The sequence below is a fragment of the Aphelocoma coerulescens genome, chromosome 2, assembly GCF_041296385.1.
Source record: "Aphelocoma coerulescens isolate FSJ_1873_10779 chromosome 2, UR_Acoe_1.0, whole genome shotgun sequence".
NCBI lineage: Eukaryota > Metazoa > Chordata > Aves > Passeriformes > Corvidae > Aphelocoma > Aphelocoma coerulescens.
In genome coordinates, this window is record NC_091015.1 from 122734310 (window position 1) to 122755109 (window position 20800).

Consider the following 20800-nt stretch of genomic DNA (forward strand, 5'->3'; position numbering starts at 1 on the left):
GGTACGGCTGAGGCAAGCCCCCATCAGGAAGACTGGCATGCAACAATGTTTGCATTGTTCTGCTATCCCATTGGAATGACTTTCGCAATGTCAGTGTCCTTGGAGCTCTGGGCTTTGTGGTTTCCTGAGATCGAACCCTAGGCACAACCCTAACCCTAACCCAAACCCAAGACACAGCCAGAAATCGGGCATTGGGCTGTGTCAAGTTGCAAAGAAAAGGAAGTGAAGAGAGTAAGTTTGGGGCAGTGTTGAGCTCGCCCTGGCATGCCTATCGCATGGCCAGTATCCCTGGAGCGCAAGGCTTTGTGGTTTTCTGAACCCTAACCCTAGGCATAACCCTAACCCTAACCCTACGTGGAACCTAAAACATATGTTTCTGCTGAGGCAAGCACCCATCAAGAAAGACTGGCATGCAACAATGTTTGCATTGTTCTGCTCTCCCGGTGGCATGCCTTTCCCATTGTCAGTGTGCTTGGAGCTCTGGGCTTTGTGGTTTCCTGAGATCGAACCCTAGGCATAACCCTAACCCTAACCCTAGCTGAGGCCTAAATATATGGTTGGGCTGAGGCAAGCACCCATCACGAAGACTGGTATGCAACAATGTTTGCAGGGTTGTGCTCTCCCGTTGGCATGCCTTTGGCATTGTCAGTGTCCTTGGAGCTCTGGGCTTTGTGGTTTCCTGAGATCGAACCCTAGGCATAACCCTAATCCTAACCCTAACCCTAGGTGGAGCCTAAAACATATGGATGGGCTGAGGCAAACACCAGTCAGGAAGACATAAATGCCATAAGGTTTGGCCAGTGCCGGACTCCACTTGGCATGCCTTCCTCGTTGTCAGTGTCCTTGGAGCACTGGGCTTTGTGGTTTTCTGAGACCTAAACCTAGGCTTAACCCTAACCCTAACCCAAGACACAGCCAGAAATTGGGCATTGGGCTGTGTCCAGTTGCAAAGAAAAAGAAGTGAAGAGAGTAAGTTTGGGGCAGTGTTATGCTCCCCTTGGCATGCCTATCGTATGGTCAGTATCTCTGGAGCTGAAGGCTTTGTCGTTTTCTGAACCCTAACCCTAGGCATAACCCTAATCCTAACCCTACCCCTAGGTGGAACCTAAAATATATGGTTGGGCTGAGGCAGGCACCAATACGGAAGACAAGAATGCCGCAAGGTCTGCACTGTGCCGCTCTCCCGTTGGCATGCCTTTGGTATTGTCAGTGTCCTTGGAGCTCTGGGATCTGTAGATTTCTGAACCCTAAACCTAGGCATAACCCTAACCCTAACCTGAACCCAAGACACAACCAGAAATAGGGCATTGGGCTCTGTCAAGTTGCAAACAAAAAGAAGTGAAGAGAGTAAGTTTGGGGCAGTGTTGAGCTCTCCCATTGGCATGCCTATTGCATGGCCAGTGTAGTGGTTTGGTCTAAAATACTCATTACTGTTTATCTTCTGTGAGATAAGAATTAGGAGAAATGCAAAGCAGGCACCAACTTGAATGAATATAAAGAAGTTTATTAACAGACCTAAAAGAAGAAAAGAAAAAAATTATACCACCTTTAGAACTCTCCTCCTCCCCCCACCTTCCTCCCGTCTCCCACTGACAATGTAAAGACAACCCTTAAGATGTTCAGTCTGTTTACCACTTCCATAATAACCTGGTTCAGTCCATTTAGAAAGAGAAGTCTCTTTTTGCTCATGCTATGAAAACAGTATCACACCGAGACAGCCACCCACTTCCAAATATTGTTCAGTCCATTTAGGAAGAGGAGTCTCTCTGCTTGCGATGTGAGTCCCTTCCCCCCGACTTGCAGCTTTTCCCGCAACTGCTTTCGAGGGTCCACTCTTGAAAGTTTTCTGGGGTACAATTTTAAGGTTGAGCTGTTCAGAAACAAAGAAAAACAGAGGCCCTTCTCCTTCCCTGGGAGCAAAGGGTCATCTTCATCTTTAAAACTATCTCTGGAAGCATCTCTAGGAATTGAGGTTTTTCTCCTTTCCTCTTTGGAGCAAAAAGTCCTCATCTGGTTCATCTGGTTCATCTCTCTCTGTCCAAACTTCTCATGAAATTACAGCTGCGTCAGCATCTGCCTATCTCAGCGCAGGTGCTTCTGCTTATGAGTTGAACACTCCACCCCCCATATCTTCATGAAATTACAACAGGATACTCTGATATATCATAGCTTCACAACAGACTTTCAGCTTTAAGCATCTCCTCTCTCTCTTCCCTCAGGTTTTCAGCTCTTCACAGCAATAAAAGGGTTAATCTCACCTCGGCCTTACAGCTGGAATGTGGCTTATCGCAGTTGGTCACCTGACCTCTGCCGGACAGAGGTGCCGCTTTGCTGAATCTCGGCCGCAGTGGAGGGGGGGGGGGTTCCGAGCCGCTCCGGCTGCCCACGGCAAGGCAGTGGGGGGGGTTCCATGGCTGGAACAGGCCCATGGCTCCAGGCTGGCCGTGGCCTGGCCTGGCCTGGCCCAAGCAGGGCCTGGCCGGGCCTGCTGGCCCCTGCACGGGGCCTGCAGCCACCTGTCCCAGCGCCGGAAACGAGAGAGAGCTGGGGTGGGAGTTTGTCTATTCTTAAGTGTGTATCACAGAGGCGGTCACAACTTTAAGTGGCTTAAAGAATTGTCCATATTCAAACTGGCCAGCTGATAGGTTCTATCAGGTCCCAGAGGAAGCTGTAAGCACCCCTTAGCAAGGATATCCCTTCCGGGACTATGCTTGCTAACCTATGACAGCCAGTATCCCTGGAGCTCTAGGCTTTGTGGTTTTCTGAACCCTAACCCTAGGCATAACCCTAACCCTAACCCTAGGTGGAGCCTAAAATATATGGTTGCGCTGAGGCAAGCACCCATCAGGAAGACTGGTATGCAACAATGTTTGCAGAGTTCTGCTCCCCCGTTGGCATGCCTTTGGCATTGTCAGTGTGCTTGGAGCACTGGGCTTTGTGGTTTCCTGAGATCGAACCCTAGGCATAACCCTAACCCTAACTCTAACCTGAACCTAAGAAACATAAATCGGGCATTGGGCTGAGTCCAGTTGCAAACAGAAAGATGAGAGTAAGTTTGGAGCAGTGTTGTGCTCCCGTTGGCATGCCTATTGTATGGTCAGTATCCCTGGAGCTCTGGGCTTTGTGGTTTTCTGAGATCGAACCCTAGGCATAACCCTAACCCTAACCCTAGGTGGAGCCTAAAATATATGGTTGGGCTGAGGCAAGCACCAATCAGGAAGACAAGAATGTTGGAAGGTTCGCACAGTTCCGTACTCCCCTAGCAATGCCTTTGGAATTCTCGGTCTCCTTGGAGCTCTGGGCTTTGTGGTTTTCTGAACCCTAACCCTAGGCATAACCCTAACCCTAACCCTAGCTGGAGCCTAAAACATATGGTACGGCTGAGGCAAGCCCCCATCAGGAAGACTGGCATGCAACAATGTTTGCATTGTTCTGCTATCCCATTGGAATGACTTTCGCAATGTCAGTGTCCTTGGAGCTCTGGGCTTTGTGGTTTCCTGAGATCGAACCCTAGGCACAACCCTAACCCTAACCCAAACCCAAGACACAGCCAGAAATCGGGCATTGGGCTGTGTCAAGTTGCAAAGAAAAGGAAGTGAAGAGAGTAAGTTTGGGGCAGTGTTGAGCTCGCCCTGGCATGCCTATCGCATGGCCAGTATCCCTGGAGCGCAAGGCTTTGTGGTTTTCTGAACCCTAACCCTAGGCATAACCCTAACCCTAACCCTACGTGGAACCTAAAACATATGTTTCTGCTGAGGCAAGCACCCATCAAGAAAGACTGGCATGCAACAATGTTTGCATTGTTCTGCTCTCCCGGTGGCATGCCTTTCCCATTGTCAGTGTGCTTGGAGCTCTGGGCTTTGTGGTTTCCTGAGATCGAACCCTAGGCATAACCCTAACCCTAACCCTAGCTGAGGCCTAAATATATGGTTGGGCTGAGGCAAGCACCCATCACGAAGACTGGTATGCAACAATGTTTGCAGGGTTGTGCTCTCCCGTTGGCATGCCTTTGGCATTGTCAGTGTCCTTGGAGCTCTGGGCTTTGTGGTTTCCTGAGATCGAACCCTAGGCATAACCCTAACCCTAACCCTAACCTGAACCCAAGACACAGAAATCGGGCATTGGGTTGTGTCCAGTTGCAAACAGAAAGATGAGAGTAATTTTGGAGCAGTGTTGTGCTCCCCTTGGCATGCCTATTGTATGGTCAGTATCCCTGGAGATCAAGGCTTTGTTGTTTTCTGAACCCTAACCCTAGGCATAACCCTAACCCTTACCCTAGGGGGAGCCTAAAACATATGGTTGGGCTGAGGCAAGCACCCATCAGGAAGACTGGCGTGCAGCAATGTTTGCATTGTTCTGCTCTCCCGATGGCATGCCTTTGGCATTGTCAGTGTCCTTGGAGCTCTGGGCTTTGTGGTTTCCTGAGACCTAACCCTAGGCATGCCCCTAACCCTAACCCTAGACACAGCCAGAAATCGGGCATTGGGCTGTGTCAAGTTGCAAAGAAAAAGAAGTGAAGAGAGTAAGTTTGGGGCAGTGTTGAGCTCCCCTTGGCATGCCTATTGCATGGCCAGTATCCCTGGAGCTCTAGACTTTGTGGTTTTCTGAACCCTAACCCTAGGCATAACCCTAATCCTAACCCTAACCCTAGGTGGAGCCTAAAATATATGGATGGGCTGAGGCAAACACCAATCAGGAAGACATAAATGCCATAAGGTTTGGTCAGTGTTGGACTCCCCTTGGCATGCTTTCCTCGTTGTCATTGTCCTTGAAGCTCTGGGCTTTGTGGTTTCCTGAGACCTAAAACTAGGCTTAACCCTTACCCTAACCCAAGACACAGCCAGAAATCGGGCATTGGGCTGTGACAAGTTGAAAACAAAAAGAAGTGAAGAGAGTAAGTTTGGGGCAGTGTTGAGCTCCCCTTAGCATGCCTATTGCATGGCCAGTATCCCTGAAGATCAAGGCTTTGTGGTTTTCTGAACCCTAACCCTAGGCATAACCCTAACCCTAACCCTAGGTGGAACCTAAAACATATGGTTCGGCTGAGGCAAGCACCCATCAGGAAGACTGGTATGCAACAATGTTTGCATTGTTCTGCTCCCCCGTTGGCATGCCTTTGGCATTGTCAGTGTACTTGGAGCTCTGGGCTTTGTGGTTTCCTGAGATCGAACCCTAGGCATAACCCTAACCCTAACTCTAACCTGAACCTAAGAAATATAAATCGGGCATTGGGCTGAGTCCAGTTGCAAACAGAAAGATGAGAGTAAGTTTGGAGCAGTGTTGTGCTCCCGTTGGCATGCCTATTGTATGGTCAGTATCCCTGGAGATCAAGGCTTTGTGGTTTTCTGAACCCTAACCCTAGGCATAACCCTAATCCTAACCCTAGGTGGAACCTAAAACATATGGTTCGGCTGAGGCAAGCACCCATCAGGAACACTGGTATGCAACAATGTTTGCAGAGTTGTGCTCTCCCGTTGGAATGCCTTTGGCATTGTCATTGTCCTTGGAGCTCTGGGCTTTGTGGTTTCCTGAGATCGAACCCTAGGCATAACCCTAACCCTAACCCGAACCTGAACCCAAGACACAGAAATCGGGCATTGGGCTGTGTCCAGTTGCAAACAGAAAGATGAGAGTAAGTTTGGAGCAGTGTTGTGCTCCCGTTGGCATGCCTATTGTATGGTCAGTATCCCTGGAGCTCTAGGCTTTGTGGTTTTCCGAACCCTAACCCTAGGCATAACCCTAACCCTAACCCTAGGTGGAGCCTAAAATATATGGTTGGGCTGAGGCAAGCACCCATCAGGAACACTGGCATGCAACAATGTTTGCATTGTTCTGCTCCCCCGTTGGCATGCCTTTGGCATTGTCACTGTACTTGGAGCTCTGGGCTTTGTGGTTTCCTGAGATCGAACCCTAGGCATAACCCTAACCCTAACTCTAACCTGAACCTAAGAAATATAAATCGGGCATTGGGCTGAGTCCAGTTGCAAACAGAAAGATGAGAGTAAGTTTGGAGCAGTGTTGTGCTCCCGTTGGCATGCCTATTGTATGGTCAGTATCCCTGGAGATCAAGGCTTTGTTGTTTTCTGAACCCTAACCCTAGGCATAACCCTAACCCTTACCCTAGGGGGAGCCTAAAACATATGGTTGGGCTGAGGCAAGCACCCATCAGGAAGACTGGCGTGCAGCAATGTTTGCATTGTTCTGCTCTCCCGATGGCATGCCTTTGGCATTGTCAGTGTCCTTGGAGCTCTGGGCTTTGTGGTTTCCTGAGACCTAAACCTAGGCATGCCCCTAACCCTAACCCTAGACACAGCCAGAAATCGGGCATTGGGCTGTGTCAAGTTGCAAAGAAAAAGAAGTGAAGAGAGTAAGTTTGGGGCAGTGTTGAGCTCCCCTTGGCATGCCTATTGCATGGCCAGTATCCCTGGAGCTCAAGGCTTTGTGGTTTTCTGAACCCTAACCCTAGGCATAACCCTAATCCTAACCCTAACCCTAGGTGGAGCCTAAAATATATGGATGGGCTGAGGCAAACACCAATCAGGAAGACATAAATGCCATAAGGTTTGGTCAGTGTTGGACTCCCCTTGGCATGCTTTCCTCGTTGTCATTGTCCTTGAAGCTCTGGGCTTTGTGGTTTCCTGAGACCTAAAACTAGGCTTAACCCTTACCCTAACCCAAGACACAGCCAGAAATCGGGCATTGGGCTGTGACAAGTTGAAAACAAAAAGAAGTGAAGAGAGTAAGTTTTGGGCAGTGTTGAGCTCCCCTTAGCATGCCTATCGCATGGCCAGTATCCCTGGAGCTCAAGGCTTTGTGGTTTTCTGAACCCTAACCCTAGGCATAACCCTAACCCTAACCCTAGGTGGAGCCTAAAACATATGTTTCTGCTGAGGCAAGCACCCATCAAGAAAGACTGGCATGCAACAATGTTTGCATTGTTCTGCTCTCCCGTTGGCATGCCTTTGGCATTGTCAGTGTGCTTGGAGCTCTGGGCTTTGTGGTTTCCTGAGATCGAACCCTAGGCATAACCCTAACCCTAACCCTAGACACAGCCAGAAATCGGGCATTGGGCTGTGTCAAGTTGCAAAGAAAAAGAAGTGAAGAGAGTAAGTTTGGGGCAGTGTTGAGCTCCGCTTGGCATGCCTATCACATGGCCAGTATCCCTGGAGATCAAGGCTTTGTGGTTTTCTGAACCCTAACCCTAGGCATAACCCTAACCCTAACCCTAGGTGGAGCCTAAAACATATGGATGGGCTGAGGCAAGCACCCATCAGGAAGACTGGCATGCAGCAATGTTTGCATTGTTCTGCTCTCCCGTTGGCATGCGTTTAGCATTTTCAGTGTACGTGGAGCTCTGGGCTTTGTGGTTTACTGAGACCTAACCCTATGCATACCCCTAACCCTAACCCTAGACAGAGCCAGAAATTGGGCATTGGGCTGTGTCCAGTTGCAAAGAAAAAGAAATGAAGAGAGTAAGTTTGGGGCAGTGTTGACCTCCCCTTGGCATGCCTTTTGCATTGTCAGTGTCCTTGGAGCTCTGGGCTTTGTGGTTTTCTGAACCCTAACCCTAGCCATAATCCTAACCCTAACCCTAGGTGGAGCCTAAAATATATGGTTGGGCTGAGGCAAGCACCAATCAGGAAGACAAGAATGTTGGAAGGTTTGCACAGTTCCGTACTCCCCTAGCAATGCCTTTGGAATTCTCGGTCTCCTTGGAGATCTAGGCTTTGTGGTTTTCTGAACCCTTACCCTAGGCATAACCCTAATCCTAACCCTAACCCTAGGTGGAGCCTAAAACATATGGATGGGCTGAGGCAAACACCAGTCAGGAAGACATAAATGCCATAAGGTTTGGCCAGTGCCGGACTCCACTTGGCATGCCTTCCTCGTTGTCAGTGTCCTTGGAGCACTGGGCTTTGTGGTTTTCTGAGACCTAAACCTAGGCTTAACCCTAACCCTAACCCAAGACACAGCCAGAAATTGGGCATTGGGCTGTGACAAGTTGAAAACAAAAAGAAGTGAAGAGAGTAAGTTTGGGGCAGTGTTGAGCTCTCCCATTGGCATGCCTATTGCATGGCCAGTATCCCTGGAGCTCTAGGCTTTGTGGTTTTCTGAACCCTAACCCTAGGCATAACCCTAACCCTAACCCTAGGTGGAGCCTAAAATATATGGTTGCGCTGAGGCAAGCACCCATCAGGAAGACTGGTATGCAACAATGTTTGCAGAGTTCTGCTCCCCCGTTGGCATGCCTTTGGCATTGTCAGTGTGCTTGGAGCACTGGGCTTTGTGGTTTCCTGAGATCGAACCCTAGGCATAACCCTAACCCTAACTCTAACCTGAACCTAAGAAACATAAATCGGGCATTGGGCTGAGTCCAGTTGCAAACAGAAAGATGAGAGTAAGTTTGGAGCAGTGTTGTGCTCCCGTTGGCATGCCTATTGTATGGTCAGTATCCCTGGAGCTCTGGGCTTTGTGGTTTTCTGAGATCGAACCCTAGGCATAACCCTAACCCTAACCCTAGGTGGAGCCTAAAATATATGGTTGGGCTGAGGCAAGCACCAATCAGGTAGACAAGAATGTTGGAAGGTTCGCACAGTTCCGTACTCCCCTAGCAATGCCTTTGGAATTCTCGGTCTCCTTGGAGCTCTGGGCTTTGTGGTTTTCTGAACCCTAACCCTAGGCATAACCCTAACCCTAACCCTAGCTGGTGCCTAAAACATATGGTACGGCTGAGGCAAGCCCCCATCAGGAAGACTGGCATGCAACAATGTTTGCATTGTTCTGCTATCCCATTGGAATGACTTTCGCAATGTCAGTGTCCTTGGAGCTCTGGGCTTTGTGGTTTCCTGAGATCGAACCCTAGGCACAACCCTAACCCTAACCCAAACCCAAGACACAGCCAGAAATCGGGCATTGGGCTGTGTCAAGTTGCAAAGAAAAGGAAGTGAAGAGAGTAAGTTTGGGGCAGTGTTGAGCTCGCCCTGGCATGCCTATCGCATGGCCAGTATCCCTGGAGCGCAAGGCTTTGTGGTTTTCTGAACCCTAACCCTAGGCATAACCTTAACCCTAACCCTACGTGGAACCTAAAACATATGGTTCGGCTGAGGCAAGCACCCATCAAGAAAGACTGGCATGCAACAATGTTTGCATTGTTCTGCTCTCCCGGTGGCATGCCTTTCCCATTGTCAGGGTGCTTGGAGCTCTGGGCTTTGTGGTTTCCTGAGATCGAACCCTAGGCATAACCCTAACCCTAACCCGAACCTGAGCCCAAGACACAGAAATCGGGCATTGGGCTGAGTCCAGTTGCAAACAGAAAGATGAGAGTAAGTTTGGAGCAGTGTTGTGCTCCCGTTGGCATGCCTATTGTATGGTCAGTATCCCTGGAGATCAAGGCTTTGTGGTTTTCTGAACGCTAACCCTAGGCATAACCCTAACCCTAACCCTAGGTGGAGCCTAAAACATATGGTTGGGCTGAGGCAAGCACCCATCAGGAAGACTGGAATGCAGCAATGTTTGCATTGTTCTGCTCTCCCGATGGCATTGTCAGTGTACTTGGAGCTCTGGGCTTTGTGGTTTCCTGAGATCGAACCCTATGCATACTCCTAACCCTAACCCTAGACACAGCCAGAAATCGGGCATTGGGCTGTGTCAAGTTGCAAAGAAAAAGAAGTGAAGAGAGTAAGTTTGGGGCAGTGCGGAGCTCCCCTTGGCATGCCTATTGCATGGCCAGTATCCATGGAGCTCTAGGCTTTGTGGTTTTCTGAACCCTAATCCTCGGTATAACCCTAATCCTAACCCTAACCCTAGGTGGAGCCTAAAATATATGCTTGGGCTGAGGCAAACACCAATCAGGAAGACATAAATGCCATAAGGTTTGGCCAGTGCCGGACTCCACTTGGCATGCCTTCCTCGTTGTCAGTGTGCTTGGAGCACTGGGCTTTGTGGTTTCCTGAGACCTAAACCTAGGCTTAACCCTAACTGTAACCTGAACCCTAGACACAGCCTGAAATCAGGCATTGGGCAGTGTAAATTTGCAAGCAAAAAGAAGAGAAGCGAGTAAGTTTGGGGCAGTGTTGTGCTCCCACTGCCATGCGTATCGCATGGTCAGTAACCCTGGAGCTCTAGTCACTCTGGTTTTGAGAACGCTAAACTTAGGCGAAAACCTAACCCTTATCCTAGTGGAGGCTAAAAGCTATCGCTAGGCTGAGGCAAGAACCGATCAGGAAGACAAGAATGTTGCAAGGTTTGCACAGTTCTGCACTCCCCTTGGCATGCCTTTTGCATTGTTAGTGTCCCTGGAGCTCAAGGCTTTCTGGTTTTCTGAACCCTAACCCTAGGCATAACCCTAACCCTAACCCTAGGTGGAGCCTAAAACATATTTTTGGGCTGAGGCAAGCAGCAATCAGGAAGAAAAGAATGCCGCAAGGTTTGGTCCGTGCTGGAGTCTCGTTGGCATGCCTTTTGCATTGTCACTGTCCTTGGATCTCTGGGCTTTGTGGTTTCCTGAGACCTAACCCTAGCTGTAACCCTAACCCGAACCCAAGACACAACCAGAAATCGGGCATTGGGCTGTGTATAATTTCAGACAGAAGAGATTAAGTTTGGGGCAATGTTGTGCTCCCCTTGGCATGCGTATCGCATGGCCAGTATCCCTGGAGCTCAAGGCTTTGTGGTTTTCTGAACCCTAACCCTAGGCATAACCCTAACCCTAACCCTAGGTGGAGTCTGAAACATATGGCTCGGCTGAGGCATGCACCAATCAGGAAGACAAGAATGCGACACGGTTTGCACTGTTCCGCACTCCCCTTGGCATGCCTTTTGCATTGTCAGTGTCCTTGGTGCTTTGGGCTTTGTGATCTTCTGAACCCTAACCCTAGGCATAAGCCTCATCCTAACCCTGGGTGGAGCCTAAAATATATGGTCAGGCTGAGGCAAGCACCAATCAGGAAGACAACAATGCCACAAGGTTTGGACTGTCGCGCACTCCCCTTGGCATGCCTTTTGCATTGTCAGTGTCCTTGGAGCTCTGGGCTTTTTGGTTTTCTGAACCCTAACCCTAGGCGTGACCCTAACCCTTAACCAAGACACAGCGAGAAATCGGGCATTGGTCTTCAAGTTGCAAACAGAAAGACGAGAATAGAGAAAGTTTGGGGCAGTGTTGTCTCCCCTAGGCATGGGTATGGCACAGTCACTATTCCTGGAGCTCTAGGGTTTGTGGTTTTCTGAACTCTAACCCTAGGCATAACCCTAACCCTAACTCTAAGCCTAATGCTACGACTAAATCTAACCGTAACTCTAAGCCTGACCCTAACCCTAACCGTTTCCCTAACCCTATCTCAAGATCTAACCATAAGCATACCTTTTTCACTAACGCTAAACCTAAACTTAACCATAACCCTAGCTCAAGCCATAAGACTGACCCTAAACTTAAGGCTTATTCCAACCATAACCTTTGGGAGTTTTTGGCATGGAGACAGTCTGGCCGGGAATCTGAATTATTTATTCAATTAAATGAACACACTTTTCACAATTTCTGAGGCACAGTACTTCCGCACATGAAAATTCTAACTACATGATTTACCTGAGTTGCCACATCAGCAATACACATTCCAAAGGCCCTTTAGTAAGGTGATAATTTTTGTAATTGCATAGTCCCATTCATTAAAGCTATTTTCCTCCGACACGTGAAAGCGTGAGAAAGTGACATCACCCTTCCATCAGCTCCCAGCAGGCTCCTCTCTGAAAGGCTCTACCCTGTAACAACCATAACCTTAACTCTAACCTAACCCTAACCATCACCATAACCCTAAACCAAACCCTAACCCTTGCCCCTACGACAACACTAACACTTACCCAAACCGTAACATAGCCCTAAATCTAACAATGGCCTTAACCCTAACCCGAAAAAACCCCATACCCCTATCCCAAACCAAAAGAAATCCCTAAACATAACCCTCACCCTAACCCTTAAGAATGACCCTAACCTTAGACCTAACCATACCAAAACCCTAAGCCTAATCCTAAATCTAAAACCTTACCATAAGCCTAAGCCTAACCCTAAACCTAACCCTAACCCTTACCCTAACCAAGTCCTAACCTACCCTGAACTATAACCATAACCCAAACCATAACCAGAACCATAACCCTAACCCTAACCATAACTCTAACTTGTCCTGCAGTGACATGATGAAGGTGCTTTTTTCCTTAACCATTTGCTTAATGCCCAAGGACACTTTATCTTTAAGAGGGACCCAGGAGGCGGGGCTGGAGCTGCAGGAGCCAGGTGTGGGTTGGTTCAACAGCTCAGCCCAATGGCTCTGGCTACAACAGCTCCCCACCATGCTCTGGAGGGAGGGCACCAGGGGTGCGGCACTGCTTCTTGGTGGTTTTTTTGCTCCCGCTAGCTGGAAGAAAGGGGTTTGTTTTTTTTTTCCCTTCCCTCCTCCTGGCCTCCCTGCCTTCCTTCCCTTCTCTCTGGTCCACGGAGACTGCAAGGTGGCCCAGGCTGGTCTGAACCCCAGGGAGGGCCAAGCCATTGAGTGAACTTCACCTGCTGCAAGGAGGAGGACCGGCACCAGAGAGGAAGTGGTTCTCCAGTTTTGCATGCTGTGGGGAGAAGGACCAGCACTGGAGAGTCAACAGGTATTTTTGCATCTGCACTACTGCAGGCTGCTGTGTGGACTCTCCTTCCCCCTCCTTTTCCCCTTCTCCTTCTCCTTCCTGGAGACTGGGGGGACCATTTGCCAGCCCATGTGTTTTTTCCTTCTCCAGGCATTTGTTGTATTTTGAGTTTTTTTCTCTTCTGCCCTGTTTTGTTCTGTGTTAATAATCAGTTTGGGCTTTTTTCCCGCTTTCACCTGCTATTACCAATTTGTCTCATTGTTGGAGGAAAGGGGGACGCCCTTTCCCTTTGGAGTAGACGCTCATTCCTGAGCGTTTCCTCCTAAAATTTTGTCTCCAAAAACTGAGACAGGTTAGGGTTAGGGATAAGGGATAGGGATAAGGTTAGGGTTAGGGTTAGAGTAAGGTTTAGGATTAGGCTTAGGGTTAGAGTTTGGGTTAGGCTTTAGTGTTAGGCCTAGGGTTAGGGCTAGGTTTCGGGTTAGGTTTTGGGGTTAGTAGTAGAATTTGGGTTTGGGTTATGTTTAGGATTAGTTTTAGGGCTAGGTTTGGGTTTAAGTTTTTGTGTTATTTTTAATTTTAGGCTTAGGGTTTGAGTTGAGTTTTAGGCTTTGTTTTTGGGCTAGGTTCAGTGTGTTAGATTTCGGTTTAGGATTATGGTTAGGTTTTGTGTTTGTTTAGCGTTAGTGATAGGGTTATCTTTGTTGATATGTTTAGTGTTTGGTTTGGAATAACTTTTGGGTTAGGTTTAGGTGTTACGTTGAGGAGTTAACGTTAGCGTAATATTTATGTTTTCTTTTGGGGACAGATTTAAGATTAGGTTTTAGGTTTTTTATTAGATTTAGTGTTAGGTTTATGGTTAGTGTTATGATTAGGTTTAGGTTTTGGTTTTGGGTTAGGTTTAGGGGTAGTGTTACAGTTAGTGTCAACGCTAGGGTTATGGTTAAGTTTAGGGTTAGGTTTTAGTTTGGGTTAAGGTTGGGGTCAGGTTTAGGGTTTGTTGCTCAGTTTTTTGAGACAAAAGTTTTAGAAGAAATGCTCCAGAATTTTGTGCCCTCTCGAATGGGAAATTGTTTCCCTCTTTCCTCTTCCAATGAGACAAATTGGTAACAGCAGTTGAAAGTCATAACCATAAAGACTGTGAAATAATACAGAAAAAATCAGGGGATAACAGAACAAAATCTCAAAATACAGCAAATGCCCAGAGAAGGAAAAAATATATGGGCTGGCATCTTGTGCCCCCAGTCTCCAGGAAGGAGAAAGGGAAGGGGATGGGGAGTCAACACAGCAGCCGGGGGCTGTGCAGGTGGGGAATAAAACCTATTAGCTTTCTGGTGCTTGTCCTCATTCCCACAGCATGAGAAACTGGAAAACAGATGAAAAAAACCCCCACTTCCTCTCCACTGTTGGTCCTCCTCCTTGCAGTAGGTGAAGGTGGTGGACCTCCGTGTCCCCTTGCTCAATAACTTGTCCCTCCATGGGGTTTGGATCACCCCATGGGCCTGCCAGGGCCCCACCGCAGGCTCCGTGGACCAGAGAGAAGGGAAGGAAGGCAGGGAGGCCAGGAGGAGGGAAGGGAAAAAAAAAACAAAACCCTTTTTTCCAGCTAGCGGGAGCAAAAAAACCACCAAGAAGCAGTGCTGCACCCCTGGTGCCCTCCCTCCAGAGCATGGTGGGGAGCTGTTGTAGCCAGAGCCATTGGGCTGAGCTGTTGAACCAACCCACACCTGGCTCCTGCAGCTCCAGCCCCGCCTCCTGGGTCCCTCTTAAAGATAAAGTGTCCTTGGGCATTAAGCAAATGGTTAAGGAAAAAAGCACCTTCATCATGTCACTGCAGGACAAGTTAGAGTTATGGTTAGGGTTAGGGTTATGGTTCTGGTTATGGTTTGGGTTATGGTTATAGTTCAGGGTAGGTTTAGGGTTCGCGTTAGGTTTACGGTTAGGTGTTGGTTAGGTTTTCGGTTAGGGCTAGGGTAAGGATTATTCTTAGGGTTAGGTTTTAGGTTTAGGTTTAGGGTTAGGATTAGGTTTTGGGTCAGGTTCAGGTTTCAGGTTAAGTTTTGGCTTTAGTGTTAGGGTTAGGTTTCGGTTTAGGGTTAGGTTCAGGGTTACGTTTAGTGTTTATATTTATGCCTTGCGTTTTGTTTCGGATTATTTGCCGTTTTGATTCAGGGTTTTGTTTATAGTTACATTTGGGTTTAGAAGTATTGTTAGATTTTGGTTACAGTTAGGTTTAAGGTTTATATTTGCATGTGGGTTAGGGTTTGGTTTATTGTTAACGGTTTGGTTCAGGGTTTAGAATGGGGTGTTTGTGTTTGGGTTCGTATTGTGGTGGTCAGCTGAGGGCTTGAAGGCCTTGCAGTAATAATTAATCCCATTTTTTAACTCCCTGTTTTATAACTAAAATAGTTAAGATATAACTGAAATTATTAAGTACCTTTACTGGTTGGTTATGTAATCTCATCAGTGTAGACTGTTGGAGAGCAGGCCCAGGCCATTGGGGAGGCAAGCAGCTATTGGCTGGTTGGCTGGGTGGCAACTGGTTCATCCAATAGGAATCGACTGCACAGATCTTTAACTCTACATGGACTAAATAACAGCTGGTTGTTGTGCATGAACCCAGTGTGTCTTGTTGCTTGTCTGTCTCTGAAACTGCAACAGGTTAGTGTTAGGTTTTGCTTTGGTATTGATTAGGTTTCGGTTCAGGGTTCAGGTTTTAGTTTGGTTTGGTGTACTGGTTTGGTCCAAAATGCTCATCACTGTTTATCTTCTGTGAGATAAGAATTAGGAGAAAGCAAAGCAGGCACCAAACTTGAAAGAATACAAAGAAGTTTATTAACAGACCTAAAAGAGGGGAAAAAAAAAAATTATACCACCTTCAGAACTCTCCTCCTCCCCCCACCTTCCTCCCTTCTCCCACTGACAATGTAAAAAGACAACCCTTAAGATGTTCAGTCTGTTTACCACTTCCATAATAACCTGGTTCAGTCCATTTAGAAAGAGAAGTCTCTTGCTTGTGCTATGAAAACACTATCATAACAAGACAGCCGCCCACTCCAAATATTGTTCAGTCCATTTAGGAAGAGGAGTCTCTCTGCTCGCATGCGAGTCCCTTCCCCCGACTTGCAGCTTTTCCTGCAACTGCTTTCGAGGGTCCACTCTTGAAGGTTTTTGGGGTAGAATTTTAAGGTTGAGCCATTCAGAAACAAAAAACAGAGGCCCTTCTCCTTCCCTGGGAGCAAAGGGTCTTCCTCATCTTCATTGTTAGGACTATCTCTGGGAGCATATCTAGGAACTGAGGTTTTTTCCTTTCCCGTTTGAGCAAAAGTCCTCATCTGGTCCATCTCTAGGGACTGAGGTTTTCTCCTTTCCCTGTCCAAACTTCTCATGAAATTACAGCTGCGTCAGCATCTGCCTATCTCAGCGCAGGTGCTTTTGCTTATGAGCCGAATACTCCACCCCCCATATCTTCATGAAATTACAACGGGATACTCTGATATATCATAGCTTCACAACAGACTTGCAGCTTTAAGCATCTCCTCTTTCTCTTCCCTCAGGTTTTCAGCTCTTCACAGCAATAAAAGGGTTACTCTCACCTCGGCCTTGCAGCTGGAATGTGGCTTATCGCAGTTGGTCACCTGACCTCTGCCGGACAGAGGTGCCGCTTTGCTGAAATCTTGGCTGCAGTGGGGGGGGGGGGGGGTGATTCTGAGCCACTCTGGCTGCCCACAGCCCTGCTGGGGGGGAAGTCATCCTGGAGGCGTGGCCTGGCCCGGCCCACTGGCCCCTGCTAGGGCCCTGCAGCCACCTGTCCCAGCGCCAGAAACGAGAGAGAGCTTGGGGGGGGCAGTTTGTCTGTTCTTAAGTGTGCAACACAGAGGCAGTCACAACTTTAAGTGGCTGAAAGAATTGTCAATATTCAAACTGGCCAGCTGATAGGTTCTGTCAGGTCCCAGAGGAAACTGTAAGCACCCCTTAGCAAGGACATCCCTTCCGGGACTGTGCTTGCTAACCTATGACATTTGGGTTACGTTTGGGTTAGGTTTAGGGTTAAGGTTATGGTTAGTTTTGGGGTTGTCTTAGTATTTTGGTTAGGGTTATGGTTATGGTGAGTTTTAGGGTTAGCTTTAGGGTTAGGGTTGTGTTGGGTTAGGGTTTGAATTTTTGTTAGGGTTATGGTCAGCATATGAACAGGAATCTGATTGGGTGATAGGATACGTGTACAGCAGCACCCCAGTTGAGCCAGCCACTGATTGGCCTTCTCCAGGTAAGTTCTGTTTAGTTTCAGTTTGGTTTCAGTTGTTTCTGGTGGAAAGTAAGGATATAAAGAGGGGATGATTTCTGACGGTAAACGGATCTTCTTTGGACATACAAGGGGGTCTGGTGGCTTTGTTACCCATTGCTACAGTTAGGGTTACAGTAGGGTTAGGGTTAATGCTAGGGTTAAGATTTATGCTAGGTTTACAGTTAGGGTTAGGCTTCTGGTTAGGATTTAGGGTTAGGGTTACTGGTAATGTTATGTTTATGCGTAAGGGTTAATGTTTGGGTTAGCGTTAGTTTTAGGATTTGGTTTGGTTTAGTCTTAGCAGTCGGTTTGGTTTAGAGTTAGTTTTACAGTTTAGGTGTATTGTCTTTTTTAGTTTTAGGGCTAGATTAAGGTTAGGCCTAGCATTAGATTTAAGGTTCGTGTTAATTTCAGGCTTAGGTACATGCTGTGTGTAATGGGCTGTATGTTGATAACACACCAATGTTTTGCATAAAGGTGAACTCAAACATCATCAGGGCTGTCACTCTAATCCCATTAGCAAAGTACAGTAGGATTGGTCAGGGCAAGATTTTGTGAGGGGCTCAGGCAACACAGCTGACCACTATAACCATTGGGATACTCCATGCCATATGACAGAGTGCTCAGTAATAAGATTCTAAGTGAAAGTTGCAGGGTGGTCATTTGATATTTACATGTTTGTCTTCCAAATCAACTATCAAGCATACTGAGGCCTTAACCTTAAGTGGCTGGGCATTGCCTCCTGATGTTAAGGAAAGAATAAATTTTTTTGCTCCCTTTACTTTAGTGCATGGCTCTTGTCTTTATTGGGAGCCACATGCAGCCTTTATTAAACTTTCTTCATCTTAACCCATGATTTTTTCACCTTATTTTCTCCCCCTGTTTTGTTAAAGACTAGGTGGGTTTGTTAACCCACCACACCAGTGCAAATCATGTTATTCAAAACTCTTTTCAATATTGAAGTAACTAAATAATATATCAGCATGGGGAAGAAGATTAAAACAAAGCCAATCATACAGGTATGAAGAAAATATCCTTTCAAATGTCCTCTAAAACAATAGAGACAGAGACACAAACAAATCAAACAAGAAAACAGCAAACAGAAAACCACCAAATTGCACCAATTACTGAACAAACAAACAAAAACCTAAGAAAACCCCAAGCATAAACCAGAAAAAAACACAAGAATTGATGAAAGAGCAGACACTGATAGATGAGATGGAAAATCAAAAAGAATGATTTTGGACTTCATTAAGAAATCTAATTTGAGCAGAAAAAGCCAGTGAGGATGATGAGGTAGAAGAGGTATTTGCATTGGTGTTCTGTTATTCTACCTATAGTTTTGTGTCTCCTGTGCTCTATGAAGTGCAATTGTTTTAGAAGCAGAAGTTTAAGCACTGTATCCATCAGCTTCCATGAGACCTTGAGAAGTAAACTGTGATAACAAGGTTAAGTTGCTAAAACTGGTGCTTAGGTTATTTTGAGGATACTCATTGATGTTGGACAGGATTAAAATAACTGAATAGTGGCTTGTCCCATTTTTGTAAAGCTTTTACTGCAGGCATTTAATTTCCTCCTTTTCTATTTTTCTATATTTTCGTATTCTTCTGTATTCTGAGGCTGTGTGTTCTCACACCTTTTCAGTTTCCCCTTCTAAAAATCAGTTACTGCTTCTGACTCTTTTAGAACACTTTCTTTTCAGTAGCCTGCTGTCTTAAAATGGCGTCAATTCAGCACAGTCAGTTATCTTCACTTAAATTCACTCTTTCCTTTACAGAATTGCTTTTCAGTTCAGTTCTGAAAAGTGATGCACAATTCCTTTTTAAAATTTAAATGTAACTTATGTGCCATGCTGAACTTTGAGAAGCGTATCTGGATGTGCATGAAGTTTCACTGCAATATGTCCATCCTAGCATGATTCTTACATTCTACTCAGTTTAAAGTAGCTTTTGGAAATCTTGTAGCCCCATTGTGCTGCTCAAACGTGGCACCTCTTTAGGCTGAAAACCTTTATGAGGATTAGAAGTTGGTTTTTCTTTTTAAGTTTTTCATTTTCTGGAACTCTGTCAGAGAATATTTTCTCCTAGTCAGTGGGTGCCCCTTTGGTATTCTTTAAATCAGCATTGTATTTGTACTTTTGGCAAGTGACAACCATTTGACTAAAATGATCCTTTTTCATATTCTTATTTGGATTTATCATTTTATCTATAAATGACAATGCACTCTGTATTTGTTTATGTATGAGGTATCTTGGGGTGATTTTATGATAATACTGTATTTCCCTATCATCTGCTTTATGCCCAGAAATGGGTCCCATAGCCTTAAGCTGGGTCCAGGAGAGGGACAAGAGAGGCCGGGCGAATTCTTCAGCGCAGTTTATGTTTGAGGACTCACACACACTCCCCTGTGTTCTCACTGCTGCAGAGCCGAGGGAGCACCTACATGCTTTTAGCCAGCCTGTTAGATGAGGCAAGATATTTTCCCATACCGGCATACTGAGATCCTCCGGTAACTTCCTCTTCTGGAACTGTTTGGCCTATCTGTGATCTGAGAACCAGATCATTGGACCCCGTGGACTGGCAGAGAGGCTGCGGGAGGGGCTGAGCCAGCTACAGAGGGAGCTCTAAATCCACCAGCTTTCTCTGCATGGAGGACGTTTTATATTTTAACAGTTATTCATTTTTTCTGTGCCCCTCTGGCACTTTGTTTGTTAAATAGTTTTTTCACTTTCATCCAAGAAATTCCTTTCACATTGTTCAGGGAGGGAGAGCCAAAACCTGTCTTTGGGGGAGGTGTTCATTCCAGAGTGTTTTCCTCCTAAACTTGTCTCAAACCAAGACAGGAGATTTTTTATTATTGTTTCTGTAGCAAACAGTAGAAACACTATCCTGCTAGTGGTGGATACGACCCACTGAAGCATCAAAATTTTTCTTTTATTTTTAGTCAAATATTCCTAACTGATGCATGAATTTCTGTAGGAAAAGCTTGCTTGTTGCTAGTCCTTTTATTGTGAATTGATTTTCTATGCTCTTTAATTTGACATCTATATCCCTCATATCTCTATCCTATCTTGTGTATAGAGTATGTCTGATGTAAGTCAAGCTCAGTTAGGAATATTTTCATAAGCTTCAATGATGATAAATATTGTATATTTTTGCATCTTTGACAATGAAGGCAATCAACCGTCTGGTGATTTCAGTTGCCATGTTCCAGATTAAGAGTTGGTCTGTTTATTTTCATGGGGTTGTAGCAACCAATGCTTTATGCAATGAACACCACCTCCTTGAAAAACAGTGGTTTATCTTAATTTTAAAATATTACATTTTGATTTAAGTTTTCTTTTATGATAAAGACCGCTGATATTTGAGCTTCTCAAATAGACCTACTTTCTTCAGTTCACTTTTCCATTCTTACTATCACTGTCTTCCACTTTCACATTAAAACTTTTAAAGAATTTTTTTTCTGGTTTTGTTCATATCTCTTGAATAAGCTGTTGACATTTCAATTTTCAAAAAGTACTTTTAAAATATAATTCAGCAGATTTTTAGTTACATTTTTTCTTGCACTTGAGATAATTCCTTTCCACTTACCAGGCACTGACTGCAAACCAGTATTGCTTTAGGTGCCCTGAAGTACCTGGGCTTGTGTAGAATTTTTAGAAAAAAGATAGATTAAAACCCCAAGATAACTCATGTTTGTCAGAAACAGAAAAAAAGCAATAGATACACCTGAGAACAAATTTTAATGTAGGAATGACTAAATCTTCCAATAAAATACAAATGTATCGTTAGCTTTACAATATTTTGTAATTTTCCAAAGATAATATTACATTTAGAAATCTAGTATTTAACCATATCTCAGTCCTTATTAGTTGGTCTTAGATATTTCAGTCAT